The following is a 25,434-nucleotide window of genomic DNA, read 5'->3' as shown; positions in this document are numbered from 1 at the left end:
GCAGGTACATTGCATTAGTCAACACACAGCTTCACGGTGTATGCCAAACACTGCTGCACAGCAACACTGCCACTTTGTGGACATAATGCAAAAGTACCCAACGTTCTCAAAATGGACTTTGCCACTATCACAAGCTGAGGCAGAAGGTGGATATTGGGTATCAGCCTCCTACGCATGTCCAACACAGGATGAGACATATTTGTTTGTGAGTTTTTTTTGCAACATATCCATCAGGGGAGAGCGCGAACGCAGTCCTCCACTACCAGAAATTATGCAGTCGAGATTCCCACATTTGGGGAATTCGCAGGGGTCAGCACAACCGGAGTGCAATGGCCGAGCCTCGCCCTGGGTGAACCACCTTCTTGATCATGGTGTCTCCCCTGCCAGGTAAGTATGAATTGGAACTGTAACAGACAGGGTGCTCAGTCCCACACTCTGGACCCTGGCTGACGGTGCCTACAACGCATAATCCCACAGTTCAGTGCCTTTGTGACTCTGAGCAGCCCAGCAACTGCACAAATGCCTGAGACCTAAGCACGCTAGCAATGGAAGAATGTCTAGAGCACATTTCTTCCACAAACAAAGGACATTCTCACAGAGGAGAGCACGCAATTCATTTTGTCCTATCTAAAAGGCCACACCCACTTCTCGCTGCCAACGGGATCGCAGGTACATTGCATTAATCAACACACAGCTTCACGGTGTATGCCAAACACTGCTGCACAGCAACACTGCCACTTTGTGGACATAATGCAAAAGTACCCAACGGTCTCAAAATGGACATTGCCACTATCACAAGCTAACGCAGAAGGTGGATATTGGCCTACAGCGCAGACAACAACACATTTGATTTTTCTTTACTTTTCCACATAACAAGGTACAAGAAGTAGCCAACTAGTATTCATTGAACATGGCTTTACTATTGATACAAATTGTAAAGTCTCTTCAGAGACTAACAAAAATTGCCACAGCTGACTGTATTTCAAGTCATCCAGGCGGGGTATTGGGTTAAGTTTTCAACCAGCAATAATCACGTCTCAGCAGAACTTCATAGACTATGAAATTGCCTCTGCGCAAGAATATGTAAGGAAGCTGCGAGTTAAACCTGGATCTTGTCCATGAGTCACAGCACACGTGGTGCATCTGCCAATCTTTACTGAGTGTACAATCATTTCAAAACAATGAAATGTTTATGTTGCGTGTGATTGGCTTATTGATTACAAGCCCCTCCTTTTTAGTGAGTGTACTATTGTTAACAAAGAACATTCTCACAGAGGAGAACATGCAATTCATTTTGTCCAATCTAAAAGGCTACACCCACTTCTCGTGCCAACCGGATCGCAGGTACATTGCATTAGTCAACACGCAGCTTCATGGTGTATACCAGACACTGCTGCACAGCAACACTGCCGCTTTGTGGACATATTACAAGATTACACAATGGTGTCAAAATGAACATTGCCACTATCACAGCCTGAAGCAGGAGGTGGATATTTACTATCGGCCACTTACGCAGCAGTAAAGTACACATTTGTTTGTGGATTCTTTTTTTTCAACATATCCATCAGGGGAGAGCGCGAACGCAGTCCCCCACTACCAGAAATTATGCAGTCGAGATTCCCACATTTGGGGAATTCGCAGGGGTCAGCACAACCGGAGTGCAATGGCCCAGCCTCGCCCTGGGTGAACCACCTTCTTGATCATGGTGTCTCCCCTGCCAGGTAAGTATGAATTGGAAGTGTAACAGACAGGGTGCTCAGTCCCACACTCTGGACCCTGGCTGATGGTGCCTACAACGCATAATCCCACAGTTCAGTGCCTTTGTGACTCTGAGCAGCCCAGCAACTGCACAAACGCCTGAGACCTAAGCACGCTAGCAATGGAAGAATGTCTAGAGCACATTTCTTCCACAAACAAAGGACATTCTCACAGAGGAGAGCACGCAATTCATTTTGTCCTATCTAAAAGGCCACACCCACTTCTCGCTGCCAACGGGATCGCAGGTACATTGCATTAGTCAACACACAGCTTCACGGTGTATGCCAAACACTGCTGCACAGCAACACTGCCACTTTGTGGACATAATGCAAAAGTACCCAACGGTCTCAAAATGGACATTGCCACTATCACAAGCTAACGCAGAAGGTGGATATTGGCCTACAGCGCAGACAACAACACATTTGATTTTTCTTTACTTTTCCACATAACAAGGTACAAGAAGTAGCCAACTAGTATTCATTGAATATGGCTTTACTATTGATACAAATTGTAAAGTCTCTTCAGAGACTAACAAAAATTGCCACAGCTGACTGTATTTCAAGTCATCCAGGCGGGGTATTGGGTTAAGTTTTCAACCAGCAATAATCACGTCTCAGCAGAACTTCATAGACTATGAAATTGCCTCTGCGCAAGAATACTTAAGGAAGCTGCGAGTTAAACCTGGATCTTGTCCATGAGTCACAGCACACGTGGTGCATCTGCCAATCTTTACTGAGTGTACAATCATTTCAAAACAATGAAATGTTTATGTTGCGTGTGATTGGCTTATTGATTACAAGCCCCTCCTTTTTAGTGAGTGTACTATTGTTAACAAAGAACATTCTCACAGAGGAGAACATGCAATTCATTTTGTCCAATCTAAAAGGCTACACCCACTTCTCGTGCCAACCGGATCGCAGGTACATTGCATTAGTCAACACGCAGCTTCATGGTGTATACCAGACACTGCTGCACAGCAACACTGCCGCTTTGTGGACATATTACAAGATTACACAATGGTGTCAAAATGAACATTGCCACTATCACAGCCTGAAGCAGGAGGTGGATATTTACTATCGGCCACTTACGCAGCAGTAAAGTACACATTTGTTTGTGGATTCTTTTTCTTCAACATATCCATCAGGGGAGAGCGCGAACGCAGTCCCCCACTACCAGAAATTATGCAGTCGAGATTCCCACATTTGGGGAATTCGCAGGGGTCAGCACAACCGGAGTGCAATGGCCGAGCCTCGCCCTGGGTGAACCACCTTCTTGATCATGGTGTCTCCCCTGCCAGGTAAGTATGAATTGGAACTGTAACAGACAGGGTGCTCAGTCCCACACTCTGGACCCTGGCTGACGGTGCCTACAGCGCATAATCCCACAGTTCAGTGCCTTTGTGACTCTGAGCAGCCCAGCAACTGCACAAACGCCTGAGACCTAAGCACGCTAGCAATGGAAGAATGTCTAGAGCACATTTCTTCCACAAACAAAGGACATTCTCACAGAGGATAGCGCGCAATTCATTTTGTCCTATCTAAAAGGCCACACCCACTGCCAACGGGATCGCAGGTACATTGCATTAGTCAACACACAGCTTCACGGTGTATGCCAAACACTGCTGCACAGCAACACTGCCACTTTGTGGACATAATGCAAAAGTACCCAACGTTCTCAAAATGGACATTGCCACTATCACAAGCTGAGGCAGAAGGTGGATATTGGGTATCAGCCTCCTACGCATGTCCAACACAGGATCAAACATATTTGTTTGTGAGTTTTTTTTGCAACATATCCATCAGGGGAGAGCGCGAACGCAGTCCCCCACTACCAGAAATTATGCAGTCGAGATTCCCACATTTGGGGAATTCGCAGGGGTCAGCACAACCGGAGTGCAATGGCCGAGCCTCGCCCTGGGTGAACCACCTTCTTGATCATGGTGTCTCCCCAGCCAGGTAAGTATGAATAGGAACTGTAACACACAGGGTGCTCAGTCCCACACTCTGGACCCTGGCTGACGGTGCCTACAACGCATAATCCCACAGTTCAGTGCCTTTGTGACTCTGAGCAGCCCAGCAACTGCACAAACGCCTGAGACCTAAGCACGCTAGCAATGGAAGAATGTCTAGAGCACATTTCTTCCACAAACAAAGGACATTCTCACAGAGGAGAGCACGCAATTCATTTTGTCCTATCTAAAAGGCCACACCCACTTCTCGCTGCCAACGGGATCGCAGGTACATTGCATTAGTCAACACACAGCTTCACGGTGTATGCCAAACACTGCTGCACAGCAACACTGCCACTTTGTGGACATAATGCAAAAGTACCCAACGGTCTCAAAATGGACATTGCCACTATCACAAGCTAACGCAGAAGGTGGATATTGGCCTACAGCGCAGACAACACATCATTTGATTTTTCTTTACTTTTCCACATAACAAGGTAGAAGAAGTAGCCAACTAGTATTCATTGAATATGGCTTTACTATTGATACAAACTGTAAAGTCTCTTCAGAGACTAACAAAAATTGCCACAGCTGACTGTATTTCAAGTCATCCAGGCGGGGTATTGGGTTAAGTTTTCAACCAGCAATAATCACGTCTCAGCAGAACTTCATAGACTATGAAATTGCCTCTGCGCAAGAATACGTAAGGAAGCTGCGAGTTAAACCTGGATCTTGTCCATGAGTCACAGCACACGTGGTGCATCTGCCAATCTTTACTGAGTGTACAATCATTTCAAAACAATGAAATGTTTATGTTGCGTGTGATTGGCTTATTGATTACAAGCCCCTCCTTTTTAGTGAGTGTACTATTGTTAACAAAGAACATTCTCACAGAGGAGAACATGCAATTCATTTTGTCCAATCTAAAAGGCTACACCCACTTCTCGTGCCAACCGGATCGCAGGTACATTGCATTAGTCAACACGCAGCTTCATGGTGTATACCAGACACTGCTGCACAGCAACACTGCCGCTTTGTGGACATATTACAAGATTACACAATGGTGTCAAAATGAACATTGCCACTATCACAGCCTGAAGCAGGAGGTGGATATTTACTATCGGCCACTTACGCAGCAGTAAAGTACACATTTGTTTGTGGATTCTTTTTTTTCAACATATCCATCAGGGGAGAGCGCGAACGCAGTCCCCCACTACCAGAAATTATGCAGTCGAGATTCCCACATTTGGGGAATTCGCAGGGGTCAGCACAACCGGAGTGCAATGGCCCAGCCTCGCCCTGGGTGAACCACCTTCTTGATCATGGTGTCTCCCCTGCCAGGTAAGTATGAATTGGAAGTGTAACAGACAGGGTGCTCAGTCCCACACTCTGGACCCTGGCTGATGGTGCCTACAACGCATAATCCCACAGTTCAGTGCCTTTGTGACTCTGAGCAGCCCAGCAACTGCACAAACGCCTGAGACCTAAGCACGCTAGCAATGGAAGAATGTCTAGAGCACATTTCTTCCACAAACAAAGGACATTCTCACAGAGGAGAGCACGCAATTCATTTTGTCCTATCTAAAAGGCCACACCCACTTCTCGCTGCCAACGGGATCGCAGGTACATTGCATTAGTCAACACACAGCTTCACGGTGTATGCCAAACACTGCTGCACAGCAACACTGCCACTTTGTGGACATAATGCAAAAGTACCCAACGGTCTCAAAATGGACATTGCCACTATCACAAGCTAACGCAGAAGGTGGATATTGGCCTACAGCGCAGACAACAACACATTTGATTTTTCTTTACTTTTCCACATAACAAGGTACAAGAAGTAGCCAACTAGTATTCATTGAATATGGCTTTACTATTGATACAAATTGTAAAGTCTCTTCAGAGACTAACAAAAATTGCCACAGCTGACTGTATTTCAAGTCATCCAGGCGGGGTATTGGGTTAAGTTTTCAACCAGCAATAATCACGTCTCAGCAGAACTTCATAGACTATGAAATTGCCTCTGCGCAAGAATACTTAAGGAAGCTGCGAGTTAAACCTGGATCTTGTCCATGAGTCACAGCACACGTGGTGCATCTGCCAATCTTTACTGAGTGTACAATCATTTCAAAACAATGAAATGTTTATGTTGCGTGTGATTGGCTTATTGATTACAAGCCCCTCCTTTTTAGTGAGTGTACTATTGTTAACAAAGAACATTCTCACAGAGGAGAACATGCAATTCATTTTGTCCAATCTAAAAGGCTACACCCACTTCTCGTGCCAACCGGATCGCAGGTACATTGCATTAGTCAACACGCAGCTTCATGGTGTATACCAGACACTGCTGCACAGCAACACTGCCGCTTTGTGGACATATTACAAGATTACACAATGGTGTCAAAATGAACATTGCCACTATCACAGCCTGAAGCAGGAGGTGGATATTTACTATCGGCCACTTACGCAGCAGTAAAGTACACATTTGTTTGTGGATTCTTTTTCTTCAACATATCCATCAGGGGAGAGCGCGAACGCAGTCCCCCACTACCAGAAATTATGCAGTCGAGATTCCCACATTTGGGGAATTCGCAGGGGTCAGCACAACCGGAGTGCAATGGCCGAGCCTCGCCCTGGGTGAACCACCTTCTTGATCATGGTGTCTCCCCTGCCAGGTAAGTATGAATTGGAACTGTAACAGACAGGGTGCTCAGTCCCACACTCTGGACCCTGGCTGACGGTGCCTACAGCGCATAATCCCACAGTTCAGTGCCTTTGTGACTCTGAGCAGCCCAGCAACTGCACAAACGCCTGAGACCTAAGCACGCTAGCAATGGAAGAATGTCTAGAGCACATTTCTTCCACAAACAAAGGACATTCTCACAGAGGATAGCGCGCAATTCATTTTGTCCTATCTAAAAGGCCACACCCACTGCCAACGGGATCGCAGGTACATTGCATTAGTCAACACACAGCTTCACGGTGTATGCCAAACACTGCTGCACAGCAACACTGCCACTTTGTGGACATAATGCAAAAGTACCCAACGTTCTCAAAATGGACATTGCCACTATCACAAGCTGAGGCAGAAGGTGGATATTGGGTATCAGCCTCCTACGCATGTCCAACACAGGATCAAACATATTTGTTTGTGAGTTTTTTTTGCAACATATCCATCAGGGGAGAGCGCGAACGCAGTCCCCCACTACCAGAAATTATGCAGTCGAGATTCCCACATTTGGGGAATTCGCAGGGGTCAGCACAACCGGAGTGCAATGGCCGAGCCTCGCCCTGGGTGAACCACCTTCTTGATCATGGTGTCTCCCCAGCCAGGTAAGTATGAATAGGAACTGTAACACACAGGGTGCTCAGTCCCACACTCTGGACCCTGGCTGACGGTGCCTACAACGCATAATCCCACAGTTCAGTGCCTTTGTGACTCTGAGCAGCCCAGCAACTGCACAAACGCCTGAGACCTAAGCACGCTAGCAATGGAAGAATGTCTAGAGCACATTTCTTCCACAAACAAAGGACATTCTCACAGAGGAGAGCACGCAATTCATTTTGTCCTATCTAAAAGGCCACACCCACTTCTCGCTGCCAACGGGATCGCAGGTACATTGCATTAGTCAACACACAGCTTCACGGTGTATGCCAAACACTGCTGCACAGCAACACTGCCACTTTGTGGACATAATGCAAAAGTACCCAACGGTCTCAAAATGGACATTGCCACTATCACAAGCTAACGCAGAAGGTGGATATTGGCCTACAGCGCAGACAACACATCATTTGATTTTTCTTTACTTTTCCACATAACAAGGTAGAAGAAGTAGCCAACTAGTATTCATTGAATATGGCTTTACTATTGATACAAACTGTAAAGTCTCTTCAGAGACTAACAAAAATTGCCACAGCTGACTGTATTTCAAGTCATCCAGGCGGGGTATTGGGTTAAGTTTTCAACCAGCAATAATCACGTCTCAGCAGAACTTCATAGACTATGAAATTGCCTCTGCGCAAGAATACGTAAGGAAGCTGCGAGTTAAACCTGGATCTTGTCCATGAGTCACAGCACACGTGGTGCATCTGCCAATCTTTACTGAGTGTACAATCATTTCAAAACAATGAAATGTTTATGTTGCGTGTGATTGGCTTATTGATTACAAGCCCCTCCTTTTTAGTGAGTGTACTATTGTTAACAAAGAACATTCTCACAGAGGAGAACATGCAATTCATTTTGTCCAATCTAAAAGGCTACACCCACTTCTCGTGCCAACCGGATCGCAGGTACATTGCATTAGTCAACACGCAGCTTCATGGTGTATACCAGACACTGCTGCACAGCAACACTGCCGCTTTGTGGACATATTACAAGATTACACAATGGTGTCAAAATGAACATTGCCACTATCACAGCCTGAAGCAGGAGGTGGATATTTACTATCGGCCACTTACGCAGCAGTAAAGTACACATTTGTTTGTGGATTCTTTTTTTTCAACATATCCATCAGGGGAGAGCGCGAACGCAGTCCCCCACTACCAGAAATTATGCAGTCGAGATTCCCACATTTGGGGAATTCGCAGGGGTCAGCACAACCGGAGTGCAATGGCCCAGCCTCGCCCTGGGTGAACCACCTTCTTGATCATGGTGTCTCCCCTGCCAGGTAAGTATGAATTGGAAGTGTAACAGACAGGGTGCTCAGTCCCACACTCTGGACCCTGGCTGATGGTGCCTACAACGCATAATCCCACAGTTCAGTGCCTTTGTGACTCTGAGCAGCCCAGCAACTGCACAAACGCCTGAGACCTAAGCACGCTAGCAATGGAAGAATGTCTAGAGCACATTTCTTCCACAAACAAAGGACATTCTCACAGAGGAGAGCACGCAATTCATTTTGTCCTATCTAAAAGGCCACACCCACTTCTCGCTGCCAACGGGATCGCAGGTACATTGCATTAGTCAACACACAGCTTCACGGTGTATGCCAAACACTGCTGCACAGCAACACTGCCACTTTGTGGACATAATGCAAAAGTACCCAACGGTCTCAAAATGGACATTGCCACTATCACAAGCTAACGCAGAAGGTGGATATTGGCCTACAGCGCAGACAACAACACATTTGATTTTTCTTTACTTTTCCACATAACAAGGTACAAGAAGTAGCCAACTAGTATTCATTGAATATGGCTTTACTATTGATACAAATTGTAAAGTCTCTTCAGAGACTAACAAAAATTGCCACAGCTGACTGTATTTCAAGTCATCCAGGCGGGGTATTGGGTTAAGTTTTCAACCAGCAATAATCACGTCTCAGCAGAACTTCATAGACTATGAAATTGCCTCTGCGCAAGAATACTTAAGGAAGCTGCGAGTTAAACCTGGATCTTGTCCATGAGTCACAGCACACGTGGTGCATCTGCCAATCTTTACTGAGTGTACAATCATTTCAAAACAATGAAATGTTTATGTTGCGTGTGATTGGCTTATTGATTACAAGCCCCTCCTTTTTAGTGAGTGTACTATTGTTAACAAAGAACATTCTCACAGAGGAGAACATGCAATTCATTTTGTCCAATCTAAAAGGCTACACCCACTTCTCGTGCCAACCGGATCGCAGGTACATTGCATTAGTCAACACGCAGCTTCATGGTGTATACCAGACACTGCTGCACAGCAACACTGCCGCTTTGTGGACATATTACAAGATTACACAATGGTGTCAAAATGAACATTGCCACTATCACAGCCTGAAGCAGGAGGTGGATATTTACTATCGGCCACTTACGCAGCAGTAAAGTACACATTTGTTTGTGGATTCTTTTTCTTCAACATATCCATCAGGGGAGAGCGCGAACGCAGTCCCCCACTACCAGAAATTATGCAGTCGAGATTCCCACATTTGGGGAATTCGCAGGGGTCAGCACAACCGGAGTGCAATGGCCGAGCCTCGCCCTGGGTGAACCACCTTCTTGATCATGGTGTCTCCCCTGCCAGGTAAGTATGAATTGGAACTGTAACAGACAGGGTGCTCAGTCCCACACTCTGGACCCTGGCTGACGGTGCCTACAGCGCATAATCCCACAGTTCAGTGCCTTTGTGACTCTGAGCAGCCCAGCAACTGCACAAACGCCTGAGACCTAAGCACGCTAGCAATGGAAGAATGTCTAGAGCACATTTCTTCCACAAACAAAGGACATTCTCACAGAGGATAGCGCGCAATTCATTTTGTCCTATCTAAAAGGCCACACCCACTGCCAACGGGATCGCAGGTACATTGCATTAGTCAACACACAGCTTCACGGTGTATGCCAAACACTGCTGCACAGCAACACTGCCACTTTGTGGACATAATGCAAAAGTACCCAACGTTCTCAAAATGGACATTGCCACTATCACAAGCTGAGGCAGAAGGTGGATATTGGGTATCAGCCTCCTACGCATGTCCAACACAGGATCAAACATATTTGTTTGTGAGTTTTTTTTGCAACATATCCATCAGGGGAGAGCGCGAACGCAGTCCCCCACTACCAGAAATTATGCAGTCGAGATTCCCACATTTGGGGAATTCGCAGGGGTCAGCACAACCGGAGTGCAATGGCCGAGCCTCGCCCTGGGTGAACCACCTTCTTGATCATGGTGTCTCCCCAGCCAGGTAAGTATGAATAGGAACTGTAACACACAGGGTGCTCAGTCCCACACTCTGGACCCTGGCTGACGGTGCCTACAACGCATAATCCCACAGTTCAGTGCCTTTGTGACTCTGAGCAGCCCAGCAACTGCACAAACGCCTGAGACCTAAGCACGCTAGCAATGGAAGAATGTCTAGAGCACATTTCTTCCACAAACAAAGGACATTCTCACAGAGGAGAGCACGCAATTCATTTTGTCCTATCTAAAAGGCCACACCCACTTCTCGCTGCCAACGGGATCGCAGGTACATTGCATTAGTCAACACACAGCTTCACGGTGTATGCCAAACACTGCTGCACAGCAACACTGCCACTTTGTGGACATAATGCAAAAGTACCCAACGGTCTCAAAATGGACATTGCCACTATCACAAGCTAACGCAGAAGGTGGATATTGGCCTACAGCGCAGACAACACATCATTTGATTTTTCTTTACTTTTCCACATAACAAGGTAGAAGAAGTAGCCAACTAGTATTCATTGAATATGGCTTTACTATTGATACAAACTGTAAAGTCTCTTCAGAGACTAACAAAAATTGCCACAGCTGACTGTATTTCAAGTCATCCAGGCGGGGTATTGGGTTAAGTTTTCAACCAGCAATAATCACGTCTCAGCAGAACTTCATAGACTATGAAATTGCCTCTGCGCAAGAATACGTAAGGAAGCTGCGAGTTAAACCTGGATCTTGTCCATGAGTCACAGCACACGTGGTGCATCTGCCAATCTTTACTGAGTGTACAATCATTTCAAAACAATGAAATGTTTATGTTGCGTGTGATTGGCTTATTGATTACAAGCCCCTCCTTTTTAGTGAGTGTACTATTGTTAACAAAGAACATTCTCACAGAGGAGAACATGCAATTCATTTTGTCCAATCTAAAAGGCTACACCCACTTCTCGTGCCAACCGGATCGCAGGTACATTGCATTAGTCAACACGCAGCTTCATGGTGTATACCAGACACTGCTGCACAGCAACACTGCCGCTTTGTGGACATATTACAAGATTACACAATGGTGTCAAAATGAACATTGCCACTATCACAGCCTGAAGCAGGAGGTGGATATTTACTATCGGCCACTTACGCAGCAGTAAAGTACACATTTGTTTGTGGATTCTTTTTTTTCAACATATCCATCAGGGGAGAGCGCGAACGCAGTCCCCCACTACCAGAAATTATGCAGTCGAGATTCCCACATTTGGGGAATTCGCAGGGGTCAGCACAACCGGAGTGCAATGGCCCAGCCTCGCCCTGGGTGAACCACCTTCTTGATCATGGTGTCTCCCCTGCCAGGTAAGTATGAATTGGAACTGTAACAGACAGGGTGCTCAGTCCCACACTCTGGACCCTGGCTGACGGTGCCTACAGCGCATAATCCCACAGTTCAGTGCCTTTGTGACTCTGAGCAGCCCAGCAACTGCACAAACGCCTGAGACCTAAGCACGCTAGCAATGGAAGAATGTCTAGAGCACATTTCTTCCACAAACAAAGGACATTCTCACAGAGGATAGCGCGCAATTCATTTTGTCCTATCTAAAAGGCCACACCCACTGCCAACGGGATCGCAGGTACATTGCATTAGTCAACACACAGCTTCACGGTGTATGCCAAACACTGCTGCACAGCAACACTGCCACTTTGTGGACATAATGCAAAAGTACCCAACGTTCTCAAAATGGACATTGCCACTATCACAAGCTGAGGCAGAAGGTGGATATTGGGTATCAGCCTCCTACGCATGTCCAACACAGGATCAAACATATTTGTTTGTGAGTTTTTTTTGCAACATATCCATCAGGGGAGAGCGCGAACGCAGTCCCCCACTACCAGAAATTATGCAGTCGAGATTCCCACATTTGGGGAATTCGCAGGGGTCAGCACAACCGGAGTGCAATGGCCGAGCCTCGCCCTGGGTGAACCACCTTCTTGATCATGGTGTCTCCCCAGCCAGGTAAGTATGAATAGGAACTGTAACACACAGGGTGCTCAGTCCCACACTCTGGACCCTGGCTGACGGTGCCTACAACGCATAATCCCACAGTTCAGTGCCTTTGTGACTCTGAGCAGCCCAGCAACTGCACAAACGCCTGAGACCTAAGCACGCTAGCAATGGAAGAATGTCTAGAGCACATTTCTTCCACAAACAAAGGACATTCTCACAGAGGAGAGCACGCAATTCATTTTGTCCTATCTAAAAGGCCACACCCACTTCTCGCTGCCAACGGGATCGCAGGTACATTGCATTAGTCAACACACAGCTTCACGGTGTATGCCAAACACTGCTGCACAGCAACACTGCCACTTTGTGGACATAATGCAAAAGTACCCAACGGTCTCAAAATGGACATTGCCACTATCACAAGCTAACGCAGAAGGTGGATATTGGCCTACAGCGCAGACAACACATCATTTGATTTTTCTTTACTTTTCCACATAACAAGGTAGAAGAAGTAGCCAACTAGTATTCATTGAATATGGCTTTACTATTGATACAAACTGTAAAGTCTCTTCAGAGACTAACAAAAATTGCCACAGCTGACTGTATTTCAAGTCATCCAGGCGGGGTATTGGGTTAAGTTTTCAACCAGCAATAATCACGTCTCAGCAGAACTTCATAGACTATGAAATTGCCTCTGCGCAAGAATACGTAAGGAAGCTGCGAGTTAAACCTGGATCTTGTCCATGAGTCACAGCACACGTGGTGCATCTGCCAATCTTTACTGAGTGTACAATCATTTCAAAACAATGAAATGTTTATGTTGCGTGTGATTGGCTTATTGATTACAAGCCCCTCCTTTTTAGTGAGTGTACTATTGTTAACAAAGAACATTCTCACAGAGGAGAACATGCAATTCATTTTGTCCAATCTAAAAGGCTACACCCACTTCTCGTGCCAACCGGATCGCAGGTACATTGCATTAGTCAACACGCAGCTTCATGGTGTATACCAGACACTGCTGCACAGCAACACTGCCGCTTTGTGGACATATTACAAGATTACACAATGGTGTCAAAATGAACATTGCCACTATCACAGCCTGAAGCAGGAGGTGGATATTTACTATCGGCCACTTACGCAGCAGTAAAGTACACATTTGTTTGTGGATTCTTTTTTTTCAACATATCCATCAGGGGAGAGCGCGAACGCAGTCCCCCACTACCAGAAATTATGCAGTCGAGATTCCCACATTTGGGGAATTCGCAGGGGTCAGCACAACCGGAGTGCAATGGCCCAGCCTCGCCCTGGGTGAACCACCTTCTTGATCATGGTGTCTCCCCTGCCAGGTAAGTATGAATTGGAACTGTAACAGACAGGGTGCTCAGTCCCACACTCTGGACCCTGGCTGACGGTGCCTACAACGCATAATCCCACAGTTCAGTGCCTTTGTGACTCTGAGCAGCCCAGCAACTGCACAAACGCCTGAGACCTAAGCACGCTAGCAATGGAAGAATGTCTAGAGCACATTTCTTCCACAAACAAAGGACATTCTCACAGAGGAGAGCGCGCAATTCATTTTGTCCTATCTAAAAGGCCACACCCACTGCCAACGGGATCGCAGGTACATTGCATTAGTCAACACACAGCTTCACGGTGTATGCCAAACACTGCTGCACAGCAACACTGCCACTTTGTGGACATAATGCAAAAGTACCCAACGTTCTCAAAATGGACATTGCCACTATCACAAGCTGAGGCAGAAGGTAGATATTGAGTATCAGCCTCCTACGCATGTCCAACACAGGATCAAACATATATGTTTGTGAGTTTTTTTTGCAACATATCCATCAGGGGAGAGCGCGAACGCAGTCCCCCACTACCAGAAATTATGCAGTCGAGATTCCAACATTTGGGGAATTCGCAGGGGTCAGCACAACCGGAGTGCAATGGCCGAGCCTCGCCCTGGGTGAACCACCTTCTTGATCATGGTGTCTCCCCAGCCAGGTAAGTATGAATTGGAACTGTAACAGACAGGGTGCTCAGTCCCACACTCTGGACCCTGGCTGACGGTGCCTACAACGCATAATCCCACAGTTCAGTGCCTTTGTGACTCTGAGCAGCCCAGCAACTGCACAAACGCCTGAGACCTAAGCACGCTAGCAATGGAAGAATGTCTAGAGCACATTTCTTCCACAAACAAAGGACATTCTCACAGAGGAGAGCACGCAATTCATTTTGTCCTATCTAAAAGGCCACACCCACTTCTCGCTGCCAACGGGATCGCAGGTACATTGCATTAGTCAACACACAGCTTCACGGTGTATGCCAAACACTGCTGCACAGCAACACTGCCACTTTGTGGACATAATGCAAAAGTACCCAACGGTCTCAAAATGGACATTGCCACTATCACAAGCTAACGCAGAAGGTGGATATTGGCCTACAGCGCAGACAACAACACATTTGATTTTTCTTTACTTTTCCACATAACAAGGTACAAGAAGTAGCCAACTAGTATTCATTGAATATGGCTTTACTATTGATACAAATTGTAAAGTCTCTTCAGAGACTAACAAAAATTGCCACAGCTGACTGTATTTCAAGTCATCCAGGCGGGGTATTGGGTTAAGTTTTCAACCAGCAATAATCACGTCTCAGCAGAACTTCATAGACTATGAAATTGCCTCTGCGCAAGAATACGTAAGGAAGCTGCGAGTTAAACCTGGATCTTGTCCATGAGTCACAGCACACGTGGTGCATCTGCCAATCTTTACTGAGTGTACAATCATTTCAAAACAATGAAATGTTTATGTTGCGTGTGATTGGCTTATTGATTACAAGCCCCTCCTTTTTAGTGAGTGTACTATTGTTAACAAAGAACATTCTCACAGAGGAGAACATGCAATTCATTTTGTCCAATCTAAAAGGCTACACCCACTTCTCGTGCCAACCGGATCGCAGGTACATTGCATTAGTCAACACGCAGCTTCGTGGTGTATACCAGACACTGCTGCACAGCAACACTGCCGCTTTGTGGACATATTACAAGATTACACAATGGTGTCAAAATGAACATTGCCACTATCACAGCCTGAAGCAGGAGGTGGATATTTACTATCTGCCACTTACGCAGCAGTAAAGTACACATTTGTTTGTGGATTCTTTTTTTTCAACATATCCATCAGGGGAGAGCGCGAACGCAGTCCCCCACTACCAGAAATTATGCAGTCGAGATTCCCACATTTGGGGAATTCGCAGGGGTCAGCACAACCGGAGTGCAATGGCCGAGCCTCGCCCTGGGTGAACCTTTTTTTTTTTTTTTTTTTTTTTTTTAGAAGCATTTTATTGATTCAGGACAAAGAAATTTACAAGAGCAATGCACACATCCTATTCCATTTTACAAAAACATATCAACAATTTGGCACACATATAACAAATACATTATGAAAATAATACAATCTCGCTTAAAATACATTTTTTACATCATTTCTTATTTACTTTAAAAGGCATCCATAAGTTTTTTTGCTAAAAATCCATCTCCAAGTTTCCACAAATTCTTAATTTCTCCCTCGTTATTCTTCATTCTGTCCCTGAATATGTAGTCCCTGACCATTGTGAGGGCAACATTTACAACCGAGTCTGGTGATATATAGCATTTCTTAAAGGCTGTTACATTCCTACACCTCCAAATCCCTTCTTTTATACAGTTAATTGCTGCCCACCACCTTTCATTTTTCCCATAACTGTTTGGAAGAAGGTCGCCATACATCACATCCTTTTCATCAGGACATCTATAAAGATCTGCTAACCATGGCCTTAGAATTTTCCATACTCTTTGTGAACTGGGGCATGACCAAAACAGGTGGCTTACATTTTCATCACTGTGACAGTTCACTCTGGGACATTTGGCACTGTGAGAGCATCGCCTCTTTTTCAGGAAAGCTTTTGTTGGGAGGCAATTATGGACTGTTTTCCAAGCCAAATCCTTATGTGCATTAAAAAGGAATGGCAGGTTAACATTTTTCCATATTCTAATGCACTGGCTTTCTGGTAAGGTTCCGACTGGTACTAGGTCTGAGGTGAAAGACTCTTTTCAACAATAGCCCTGTTCACATAGCCTGTACAAGGCTTTTCTAGCTTGGCTAACTTAAATAGTGTCATGGCTTTGTCATACAACGTTGGTCTTGTCTCTGCATGTGGGGTATCTAGAGGAGGTCTTCTACCCATTCCAGTAAGGATCTTTTGGCCCACCCAAAACTTTGCAAAGTTTGTCCAGAGGCTGGTGTTTTCTTTGTTTAAAACAGCATTCAAAATTGGTGTTAAGAATATTGCTTGTAGTTTAACCCCCAACTCTGGAACTGCCTTCCCACCTTCATCTAAGGATTTGTACATAATCGTTCTTTTAACATACTCTTGCTTTGAACCCCAAATGAATTGGAATATGGATCTTTTCAGACATGTTTGAAAGAATCTTGGTACTGGCAGAGTGGCGGCCAGATGGGTGATTGAGGCCAAGACTTCTGCCTTAATAACTAGAATTTTACCTGTGAATGTAAGGTCCCTATCTTCCCACCTTAGAAGCTTTCCTTTGATTGATGGAAGTCTTGCTTCCCAATTTACATTTTCCATGCCCCTTCCTATCTCTATTCCTAAAATTTTCACTCTGTCTTCTTTTACTACTATCCCCAGATCGGCTTTATGCTCTTTCCAGTTAAGGTACAGAACCTCACTCTTGGGTCTATTTAATTTGGCTCCTGATGCAAGGGAAAACTGCTCGCACCACCCAAGAGCACCAAAAAGTGACCTATTGTCTGAACATATGATTGTAATATCATCCATGTACAAGGATACCTTTGCTTCTTTCCCACTGCTACCTGGGACAAGGAGGCCATGAATAGAATGGTCCTGTCTTATTCCACAAGCCAGTGGTTCCATAGCCAAAACAAACAAAATTACAGATAATGGGCAACCTTGCCTGACCCCCGATGAAACCATAAAGGGTTCTGTAATATGACCATTTAGGATAACTTTACTCCAGCAGTCTGTATACAATAGGTCAACCCAGGCTCTAACCTTTGAGCCAAACCCAAAATGAACCAAAACTTCTTTTAAATAATCATGGTTTATCCTATCAAAGGCTTTTTCTAAGTCAAGACCAGAGATGCACATTGGTAGCCTACGGTCCATAGCATACAGGTAGGAGTCTCTGACTAGGGCGAGGCTGTCTCTGATGGATCTTCCGGGTATTGCACATGTCTGATCGACTTCTACTATGTTGTCTACCATTCCCTGCATTCGGAAAAATAATACTTTTGCCAAAATCTTTCTGTCCACACCAAGTAATGTAAGTGGACGCCAGTTCTTTATGTCTTTTTTGTCACCTTTTTTAAACAATAGAGAAATTGTGCCTTCTCTTAGGGACGATGGTAAACTACCCACAAGGAGGCTCTCATTATACATTTTTAAAAGATGGACTTTTAATTCAGACCAAAAGGTTATGTAGAATTCTTTTGGCAAGCCATCTGCCCCCGGGGTTTTGTTATTCTGCAAGCTTTCAACAGCTTTGGTCAATTCATGTAAGGACAAATCACCCTCAAGCTCACCGTCATAGTCATTGGCATTATTTTTAACTTTGGATAAGAGATTCGCCAAGGCCGCTTGGTCTACGTCCTCACTTCTGTAGAGGTCTGAGTAAAAGGTCTGTACACTGGTAAGTATTTCTTCAATTTTTGTCTGTTCTTTCCCATTTTCATCTTTAAGTGAATACATGATGTTTCTAGGTCGTGCTAATTTTCTGAAAAAATACCTTGAACATTTTTCATTATTTTCCATTTGAAGTACTCGACTTCGTGTTAGTATCCCACGGCTTGCTGCTGCAGCGAGTCGTAACATCTCCCTCTTGAGTTTTGCTATGTCTTCTTCAACGTCAAAACCTTCATGAGCCATTGTATACAGACGCTGTAGCTTTGCCTGCTGATTTTTAAGCTTATATCGTTTTTTCTTAGCTGCTCTTTTACCCTCCGCAATGAAGAAGCTCCTTGTTCGGACTTTGATTTCTTCCCACCATTCTCCCACGGAATTGAAAGCAGCCTGAATAGATGACCATTGGTTAATCTTTTCCTTGAACCTTCCCACCACATAATTGTCTTCCAGGAGGGATATATTTAACTTCCAGAGGCCTCTACCTCTTTTTTCTTTATCTTTAAAGTCAAGGGAGCACTCAATTTTTGCATGATCAGAGAAGAAGGTGGGTTTAACTGATGCGTTGGATACCAGCAGTCCCTTGGATGTCAGTATAAAGTCTATTCTGGAGTGTGTTCTACCATTTGACCAAGTATACCCAGGTATGTTTGGGTTTATTGTACGGTAAGTATCTTTTAGTTTGAAATCTTGTATTAAGTTTTTAAGTGCTTCTGAGCTGGAATCCAGCTTTACCAAGGTTGTCGTTAATCTATCTTTTTTATCCACCACACAGTTAAAATCTCCACCCAAGATGATTTCCCTTTCACATACAAGGAGGGGCTGGATTGCTTTCAGAATATCTAAATGTTCTCTGAGCTCAGCGGAGCAATAAACATTGATTATTCTTAAGTTGACATTATGCCACCTAACATCTACACAGAGGAGTCTACCATCTATTATGCGTTGCACACTTTGTATGTGGAAATCCTGCCCCTTAAACAAGATTGCGACCCCTGATGTTCGATTTTTATTATCTCCTGACCATACTGATTGACCATGGCTCCATCTGTCCTCAAAGACCTTGTAGTTTTCCCTGTATCTTATGTTACATTCCTGAAGCAGGAAGATGTCATTATTCTCTGAATGTAGAAATGTAAAAGCTGACAGACATTTCACAGGGTCATTTAGGCCTCTTGTGTTTAAAGAGGCAACAGAGAGAGGGGCCATTGGGGTCAAATCGGGGGTCAAAGGAGTGTCTTAAAACTGGGACATCTTCTTTGGCTTCTTCTTCTTTGACTTAATAGTCTTATCTTTAATTGGATGTATGTGTTTGATTGATGTAGCAGAAGAGAATGCAACTGCATCATTGAGCTCAAGGAAGGGGCTGGATGTGGGGGATGCAATGGGCCAGGTTTCTAAGGACAGAACAGGTGTAAATGTAGGGGAAGATTCACCTGATACGGGTGATTCCTGATGTCGTTTCCTTGATGGTGAACCATGCGAGTCTTGGCCCAGATTGGTCTCGATGAGCGTTGATGAAGGGGCCTTTGCCTGTTCTTTATCCAGGAGGTCCACCTTGGGCTCTTCTTTACCTTGGGCAAGAGGTGAGGGAAGGCCTGCCATCAGAGTCTCCAACATGTTCCCCGCATCCTGAAGAGATATTGGAGCCATGTCCTTTCTGACCGTAGGCCCTACTTCCGAGACTGCTTGCGGGATAGAATAGGCGGCCATAGTGGAGGGGGTATAGGGCATATCGATGACTTCATCTGCTGGTTCTGCACTCCAGTCCAAGATGGTCTCAACATCTGATGTCACTTCCTCCTGGTCTATTATGGGTTCTGCCCTGGGGGGCTGCTGGGGGGCTATATGTGTTGACAGAAGAGCTGTGTTAATGTCTGAAGAGGATGCCGTCTGAAGATCAGGTTGTTCCGTTGCTTGTGCCTCCATTGGGGCTGCAAGAATTTGGGTAGAGGATAGCTTCACCCGGTTGGAGTAGGATTGTGGGCAGTCTTTAAAGCGATGGCTGGTAGAGGAACAGAGATTGCACTTGACAGGGGTTGGACACTGTGCTGTTGTTGTATGATCAGTTGCTTTGCAGTTCCTGCATATGTCCTGATTACAGGTGGCTGCAAGGTGGTCCAAGCTGCCACATTTCCTGCATTCTTTTGGCTGCCCGTAGTAGTAAACAGAACCCCTAAAGGCTCCCAGCTGTATGGAGTTTGGGATATGTTGCAATTGTCCTTCCTTTCTTGTTAGGCGCACTTGGAATCGCCTGGTGCCTGTTTTTATTCCATCAATGTCCATTACTTCAGTTGCAGTGAGAACTTCACAGTACCTTGCCATCCAGGTCCATACATCTTGATTTCTGACTTTTTCTGAGAAAATCATGACATGAACAGTCCTGAGATCCCTTTCTGCAAGAGGTATCATGGTGATCTTGTTGAAGCTTGGTGGGTGAACCACCTTCTTGATCATGGTGTCTCCCCTGCCAGGTAAGTATGAATTGGAACTGTAACAGACAGGGTGCTCAGTCCCACACTCTGGACCCTGGCTGACGGTGCCTACAACGCATAATCCCACAGTTCAGTGCCTTTGTGACTCTGAGCAGCCCAGCAACTGCACAAACGCCTGAGACCTAAGCACGCTAGCAATGGAAGAATGTCTAGAGCACATTTCTTCCACAAACAAAGGACATTCTCACAGAGGAGAGCACGCAATTCATTTTGTCCTATCTAAAAGGCCACACCCACTTCTCGCTGCCAACGGGATCGCAGGTACATTGCATTAGTCAACACACAGCTTCACGGTGTATGCCAAACACTGCTGCACAGCAACACTGCCACTTTGTGGACATAATGCAAAAGTACCCAACGGTCTCAAAATGGACATTGCCACTATCACAAGCTAACGCAGAAGGTGGATATTGGCCTACAGCGCAGACAACAACACATTTGATTTTTCTTTACTTTTCCACATAACAAGGTACAAGAAGTAGCCAACTAGTATTCATTGAACATGGCTTTACTATTGATACAAATTGTAAAGTCTCTTCAGAGACTAACAAAAATTGCCACAGCTGACTGTATTTCAAGTCATCCAGGCGGGGTATTGGGTTAAGTTTTCAACCAGCAATAATCACGTCTCAGCAGAACTTCATAGACTATGAAATTGCCTCTGCGCAAGAATACGTAAGGAAGCTGCGAGTTAAACCTGGATCTTGTCCATGAGTCACAGCACACGTGGTGCATCTGCCAATCTTTACTGAGTGTACAATCATTTCAAAACAATGAAATGTTTATGTTGCGTGTGATTGGCTTATTGATTACAAGCCCCTCCTTTTTAGTGAGTGTACTATTGTTAACAAAGAACATTCTCACAGAGGAGAACATGCAATTCATTTTGTCCAATCTAAAAGGCTACACCCACTTCTCGTGCCAACCGGATCGCAGGTACATTGCATTAGTCAACACGCAGCTTCATGGTGTATACCAGACACTGCTGCACAGCAACACTGCCGCTTTGTGGACATATTACAAGATTACACAATGGTGTCAAAATGAACATTGCCACTATCACAGCCTGAAGCAGGAGGTGGATATTTACTATCGGCCACTTACGCAGCAGTAAAGTACACATTTGTTTGTGGATTCTTTTTTTTCAACATATCCATCAGGGGAGAGCGCGAACGCAGTCCCCCACTACCAGAAATTATGCAGTCGAGATTCCCACATTTGGGGAATTCGCAGGGGTCAGCACAACCGGAGTGCAATGGCCGAGCCTCGCCCTGGGTGAACCACCTTCTTGATCATGGTGTCTCCCCTGCCAGGTAAGTATGAATTGGAACTGTAACAGACAGGGTGCTCAGTCCCACACTCTGGACCCTGGCTGACGGTGCCTACAACGCATAATCCCACAGTTCAGTGCCTTTGTGACTCTGAGCAGCCCAGCAACTGCACAAACGCCTGAGACCTAAGCACGCTAGCAATGGAAGAATGTCTAGAGCACATTTCTTCCACAAACAAAGGACATTCTCACAGAGGAGAGCACGCAATTCATTTTGTCCTATCTAAAAGGCCACACCCACTTCTCGCTGCCAACGGGATCGCAGGTACATTGCATTAGTCAACACACAGCTTCACGGTGTATGCCAAACACTGCTGCACAGCAACACTGCCACTTTGTGGACATAATGCAAAAGTACCCAACGGTCTCAAAATGGACATTGCCACTATCACAAGCTAACGCAGAAGGTGGATATTGGCCTACAGCGCAGACAACAACACATTTGATTTTTCTTTACTTTTCCACATAACAAGGTACAAGAAGTAGCCAACTAGTATTCATTGAATATGGCTTTACTATTGATACAAATTGTAAAGTCTCTTCAGAAACTAACAAAAATTGCCACAGCTGACTGTATTTCAAGTCATCCAGGCGGGGTATTGGGTTAAGTTTTCAACCAGCAATAATCACGTCTCAGCAGAACTTCATAGACTATGAAATTGCCTCTGCACAAGAACACTCAAGGAAGCTGCGAGTTAAACCTGGATCTTGTCCATGAGTCACAGCACGCGTGGTGCATCTGCCAATCTTTACTGAGTGTACAATCATTTCAAAACAATGAAATGTTTATGTTGCGTGTGATTGGCTTATTGATTACAAGCCCCTCCTTTTTAGTGAGTGTACTATTGTTAACAAAGAACATTCTCACAGAGGAGAACATGCAATTCATTTTGTCCAATCTAAAAGGCTACACCCACTTCTCGTGCCAACCGGATCGCAGGTACATTGCATTAGTCAACACGCAGCTTCATGGTGTATACCAGACACTGCTGCACAGCAACACTGCCGCTTTGTGGACATATTACAAGATTACACAATGGTGTCAAAATGAACATTGCCACTATCACAGCCTGAAGCAGGAGGTGGATATTTACTATCGGCCACTTACGCAGCAGTAAAGTACACATTTGTTTGTGGATTCTTTTTTTTCAACATATCCATCAGGGGAGAGCGCGAACGCAGTCCCCCACTACCAGAAATTATGCAGTCGAGATTCCCACATTTGGGGAATTCGCAGGGGTCAGCACAACCGGAGTGCAATGGCCGAGCCTCGCCCTGGGTGAACCACCTTCTTGATCATGGTGTCTCCCCTGCCAGGTAAGTATGAATTGGAACTGTAACAGACAGGGTGCTCAGTCCCACACTCTGGACCCTGGCTGACGGTGCCTACAACGCATAATCCCACAGTTCAGTGCCTTTGTGACTCTGAGCAGCCCAGCAACTGCACAAAGGCCTGAGACCTAAGCACACTAGCAATGGAAGAATGTCTAGAGCACATTTCTTCCACAAACAAAGGACATTCTCACAGAGGAGAGCGCGCAATTCATTTTGTCCTATCTAAAAGGCCACACCCACTGCCAACGGGATCGCAGGTACATTGCATTAGTCAACACACAGCTTCACGGTGTATGCCAAACACTGCTGCACAGCAACACTGCCACTTTGTGGACATAATGCAAAAGTACCCAACGTTCTCAAAATGGACATTGCCACTATCACAAGCTGAGGCAGAAGGTGGATATTGGGTATCAGCCTCCTACGCATGTCCAACACAGGATGAGACATATTTGTTTGTGAGTTTTTTTTGCAACATATCCATCAGGGGAGAGCGCGAACGCAGTCCCCCACTACCAGAAATTATGCAGTCGAGATTCCCACATTTGGGGAATTCGCAGGGGTCAGCACAACCGGAGTGCAATGGCCGAGCCTCGCCCTGGGTGAACCACCTTCTTGATCATGGTGTCTCCCCTGCCAGGTAAGTATGAATTGGAACTGTAACAGACAGGGTGCTCAGTCCCACACTCTGGACCCTGGCTGACGGTGCCTACAACGCATAATCCCACAGTTCAGTGCCTTTGTGACTCTGAGCAGCCCAGCAACTGCACAAACGCCTGAGACCTAAGCACGCTAGCAATGGAAGAATGTCTAGAGCACATTTCTTCCACAAACAAAGGACATTCTCACAGAGGAGAGCACGCAATTCATTTTGTCCTATCTAAAAGGCCACACCCACTTCTCGCTGCCAACGGGATCGCAGGTACATTGCATTAGTCAACACACAGCTTCACGGTGTATGCCAAACACTGCTGCACAGCAACACTGCCACTTTGTGGACATAATGCAAAAGTACCCAACGGTCTCAAAATGGACATTGCCACTATCACAAGCTAACGCAGAAGGTGGATATTGGCCTACAGCGCAGACAACAACACATTTGATTTTTCTTTACTTTTCCACATAACAAGGTACAAGAAGTAGCCAACTAGTATTCATTGAATATGGCTTTACTATTGATACAAATTGTAAAGTCTCTTCAGAGACTAACAAAAATTGCCACAGCTGACTGTATTTCAAGTCATCCAGGCGGGGTATTGGGTTAAGTTTTCAACCAGCAATAATCACGTCTCAGCAGAACTTCATAGACTATGAAATTGCCTCTGCGCAAGAATACTCAAGGAAGCTGCGAGTTAAACCTGGATCTTGTCCATGAGTCACAGCACACGTGGTGCATCTGCCAATCTTTACTGAGTGTACAATCATTTCAAAACAATGAAATGTTTATGTTGCGTGTGATTGGCTTATTGATTACAAGCCCCTCCTTTTTAGTGAGTGTACTATTGTTAACAAAGAACATTCTCACAGAGGAGAACATGCAATTCATTTTGTCCAATCTAAAAGGCTACACCCACTTCTCGTGCCAACCGGATCGCAGGTACATTGCATTAGTCAACACGCAGCTTCATGGTGTATACCAGACACTGCTGCACAGCAACACTGCCGCTTTGTGGACATATTACAAGATTACACAATGGTGTCAAAATAAACATTGCCACTATCACAGCCTGAAGCAGGAGGTGGATATTTACTATCCGCCACTTACGCAGCAGTAAAGTACACATTTGTTTGTGAGTTTTTTTTGCAACATATCCATCAGGGGAGAGCGCGAACGCAGTCCCCCACTACCAGAAATTATGCAGTCGAGATTCCCACATTTGGGGAATTCGCAGGGGTCAGCACAACCGGAGTGCAATGGCCGAGCCTCGCCCTGGGTGAACCACCTTCTTGATCATGGTGTCTCCCCTGCCAGGTAAGTATGAATTGGAACTGTAACAGACAGGGTGCTCAGTCCCACACTCTGGACCCTGGCTGACGGTGCCTACAACGCATAATCCCACAGTTCAGTGCCTTTGTGACTCTGAGCAGCCCAGCAACTGCACAAACGCCTGAGACCTAAGCACGCTAGCAATGGAAGAATGTCTAGAGCACATTTCTTCCACAAACAAAGGACATTCTCACAGAGGAGAGCACGCAATTCATTTTGTCCTATCTAAAAGGCCACACCCA

At 45.5% G+C, this 25,434-nt stretch overlaps 30 non-coding genes and 1 pseudogene across 30 annotated transcripts; all 31 read right to left on the bottom strand.

Moving 5' to 3' along the window:
- Nucleotides 1-231: 231 nt before the first annotated feature.
- Nucleotides 232-395, bottom strand: LOC139298292 (U1 spliceosomal RNA). Its single transcript, XR_011598575.1, has one exon. It is a non-coding gene; the product is annotated as a U1 spliceosomal RNA (small nuclear RNA).
- A 545-nt stretch (nt 396-940) lies between these two features.
- Nucleotides 941-1,081, bottom strand: LOC139298373 (U4 spliceosomal RNA). Its single transcript, XR_011598643.1, has one exon. It is a non-coding gene; the product is annotated as a U4 spliceosomal RNA (small nuclear RNA).
- Nucleotides 1,082-1,565: 484 nt separating this feature from the next.
- LOC139298285 (U1 spliceosomal RNA) lies at nt 1,566-1,729 on the bottom strand. Its single transcript, XR_011598569.1, has one exon. It is a non-coding gene; the product is annotated as a U1 spliceosomal RNA (small nuclear RNA).
- A 545-nt stretch (nt 1,730-2,274) lies between these two features.
- On the bottom strand, nt 2,275-2,415 carry LOC139298372 (U4 spliceosomal RNA). The gene has a single exon (XR_011598642.1). It is a non-coding gene; the product is annotated as a U4 spliceosomal RNA (small nuclear RNA).
- Nucleotides 2,416-2,899: 484 nt separating this feature from the next.
- On the bottom strand, nt 2,900-3,063 carry LOC139298392 (U1 spliceosomal RNA). The gene has a single exon (XR_011598661.1). It is a non-coding gene; the product is annotated as a U1 spliceosomal RNA (small nuclear RNA).
- Nucleotides 3,064-3,557: 494 nt separating this feature from the next.
- Nucleotides 3,558-3,721, bottom strand: LOC139298249 (U1 spliceosomal RNA). Its single transcript, XR_011598535.1, has one exon. It is a non-coding gene; the product is annotated as a U1 spliceosomal RNA (small nuclear RNA).
- Nucleotides 3,722-4,266: 545 nt separating this feature from the next.
- On the bottom strand, nt 4,267-4,407 carry LOC139298371 (U4 spliceosomal RNA). Its single transcript, XR_011598641.1, has one exon. It is a non-coding gene; the product is annotated as a U4 spliceosomal RNA (small nuclear RNA).
- A 484-nt stretch (nt 4,408-4,891) lies between these two features.
- On the bottom strand, nt 4,892-5,055 carry LOC139298284 (U1 spliceosomal RNA). Its single transcript, XR_011598568.1, has one exon. It is a non-coding gene; the product is annotated as a U1 spliceosomal RNA (small nuclear RNA).
- A 545-nt stretch (nt 5,056-5,600) lies between these two features.
- Nucleotides 5,601-5,741, bottom strand: LOC139298370 (U4 spliceosomal RNA). The gene has a single exon (XR_011598640.1). It is a non-coding gene; the product is annotated as a U4 spliceosomal RNA (small nuclear RNA).
- Nucleotides 5,742-6,225: 484 nt separating this feature from the next.
- On the bottom strand, nt 6,226-6,389 carry LOC139298380 (U1 spliceosomal RNA). Its single transcript, XR_011598650.1, has one exon. It is a non-coding gene; the product is annotated as a U1 spliceosomal RNA (small nuclear RNA).
- Nucleotides 6,390-6,883: 494 nt separating this feature from the next.
- Nucleotides 6,884-7,047, bottom strand: LOC139298247 (U1 spliceosomal RNA). The gene has a single exon (XR_011598534.1). It is a non-coding gene; the product is annotated as a U1 spliceosomal RNA (small nuclear RNA).
- Nucleotides 7,048-7,592: 545 nt separating this feature from the next.
- On the bottom strand, nt 7,593-7,733 carry LOC139298368 (U4 spliceosomal RNA). The gene has a single exon (XR_011598638.1). It is a non-coding gene; the product is annotated as a U4 spliceosomal RNA (small nuclear RNA).
- A 484-nt stretch (nt 7,734-8,217) lies between these two features.
- LOC139298283 (U1 spliceosomal RNA) lies at nt 8,218-8,381 on the bottom strand. The gene has a single exon (XR_011598567.1). It is a non-coding gene; the product is annotated as a U1 spliceosomal RNA (small nuclear RNA).
- A 545-nt stretch (nt 8,382-8,926) lies between these two features.
- Nucleotides 8,927-9,067, bottom strand: LOC139298367 (U4 spliceosomal RNA). Its single transcript, XR_011598637.1, has one exon. It is a non-coding gene; the product is annotated as a U4 spliceosomal RNA (small nuclear RNA).
- A 484-nt stretch (nt 9,068-9,551) lies between these two features.
- On the bottom strand, nt 9,552-9,715 carry LOC139298369 (U1 spliceosomal RNA). Its single transcript, XR_011598639.1, has one exon. It is a non-coding gene; the product is annotated as a U1 spliceosomal RNA (small nuclear RNA).
- A 494-nt stretch (nt 9,716-10,209) lies between these two features.
- LOC139298246 (U1 spliceosomal RNA) lies at nt 10,210-10,373 on the bottom strand. The gene has a single exon (XR_011598533.1). It is a non-coding gene; the product is annotated as a U1 spliceosomal RNA (small nuclear RNA).
- A 545-nt stretch (nt 10,374-10,918) lies between these two features.
- LOC139298366 (U4 spliceosomal RNA) lies at nt 10,919-11,059 on the bottom strand. Its single transcript, XR_011598636.1, has one exon. It is a non-coding gene; the product is annotated as a U4 spliceosomal RNA (small nuclear RNA).
- A 484-nt stretch (nt 11,060-11,543) lies between these two features.
- LOC139298282 (U1 spliceosomal RNA) lies at nt 11,544-11,707 on the bottom strand. Its single transcript, XR_011598566.1, has one exon. It is a non-coding gene; the product is annotated as a U1 spliceosomal RNA (small nuclear RNA).
- A 494-nt stretch (nt 11,708-12,201) lies between these two features.
- On the bottom strand, nt 12,202-12,365 carry LOC139298245 (U1 spliceosomal RNA). The gene has a single exon (XR_011598532.1). It is a non-coding gene; the product is annotated as a U1 spliceosomal RNA (small nuclear RNA).
- A 545-nt stretch (nt 12,366-12,910) lies between these two features.
- On the bottom strand, nt 12,911-13,051 carry LOC139298365 (U4 spliceosomal RNA). The gene has a single exon (XR_011598635.1). It is a non-coding gene; the product is annotated as a U4 spliceosomal RNA (small nuclear RNA).
- A 484-nt stretch (nt 13,052-13,535) lies between these two features.
- Nucleotides 13,536-13,699, bottom strand: LOC139298281 (U1 spliceosomal RNA). Its single transcript, XR_011598565.1, has one exon. It is a non-coding gene; the product is annotated as a U1 spliceosomal RNA (small nuclear RNA).
- Nucleotides 13,700-14,193: 494 nt separating this feature from the next.
- LOC139298309 (U1 spliceosomal RNA) lies at nt 14,194-14,357 on the bottom strand. Its single transcript, XR_011598591.1, has one exon. It is a non-coding gene; the product is annotated as a U1 spliceosomal RNA (small nuclear RNA).
- A 545-nt stretch (nt 14,358-14,902) lies between these two features.
- LOC139298364 (U4 spliceosomal RNA) lies at nt 14,903-15,043 on the bottom strand. Its single transcript, XR_011598634.1, has one exon. It is a non-coding gene; the product is annotated as a U4 spliceosomal RNA (small nuclear RNA).
- A 484-nt stretch (nt 15,044-15,527) lies between these two features.
- On the bottom strand, nt 15,528-15,662 carry LOC139298331 (U1 spliceosomal RNA; annotated as a pseudogene).
- Nucleotides 15,663-21,072: 5,410 nt separating this feature from the next.
- On the bottom strand, nt 21,073-21,213 carry LOC139298363 (U4 spliceosomal RNA). Its single transcript, XR_011598633.1, has one exon. It is a non-coding gene; the product is annotated as a U4 spliceosomal RNA (small nuclear RNA).
- A 484-nt stretch (nt 21,214-21,697) lies between these two features.
- Nucleotides 21,698-21,861, bottom strand: LOC139298358 (U1 spliceosomal RNA). The gene has a single exon (XR_011598628.1). It is a non-coding gene; the product is annotated as a U1 spliceosomal RNA (small nuclear RNA).
- Nucleotides 21,862-22,406: 545 nt separating this feature from the next.
- On the bottom strand, nt 22,407-22,547 carry LOC139298443 (U4 spliceosomal RNA). Its single transcript, XR_011598710.1, has one exon. It is a non-coding gene; the product is annotated as a U4 spliceosomal RNA (small nuclear RNA).
- Nucleotides 22,548-23,031: 484 nt separating this feature from the next.
- On the bottom strand, nt 23,032-23,195 carry LOC139298346 (U1 spliceosomal RNA). The gene has a single exon (XR_011598617.1). It is a non-coding gene; the product is annotated as a U1 spliceosomal RNA (small nuclear RNA).
- Nucleotides 23,196-23,689: 494 nt separating this feature from the next.
- On the bottom strand, nt 23,690-23,853 carry LOC139298334 (U1 spliceosomal RNA). Its single transcript, XR_011598606.1, has one exon. It is a non-coding gene; the product is annotated as a U1 spliceosomal RNA (small nuclear RNA).
- A 545-nt stretch (nt 23,854-24,398) lies between these two features.
- On the bottom strand, nt 24,399-24,539 carry LOC139298362 (U4 spliceosomal RNA). The gene has a single exon (XR_011598632.1). It is a non-coding gene; the product is annotated as a U4 spliceosomal RNA (small nuclear RNA).
- A 482-nt stretch (nt 24,540-25,021) lies between these two features.
- Nucleotides 25,022-25,185, bottom strand: LOC139298322 (U1 spliceosomal RNA). Its single transcript, XR_011598602.1, has one exon. It is a non-coding gene; the product is annotated as a U1 spliceosomal RNA (small nuclear RNA).
- Between the last annotated feature and the right edge of the window lie 249 nt (nt 25,186-25,434).

This window comes from Enoplosus armatus, chromosome 15, assembly GCF_043641665.1.
Source record: "Enoplosus armatus isolate fEnoArm2 chromosome 15, fEnoArm2.hap1, whole genome shotgun sequence".
NCBI lineage: Eukaryota > Metazoa > Chordata > Actinopteri > Centrarchiformes > Enoplosidae > Enoplosus > Enoplosus armatus.
The sequence above is the reverse complement of the archived record's forward strand: the minus strand, read 5'-3'. Positions and strand labels throughout refer to the sequence as shown.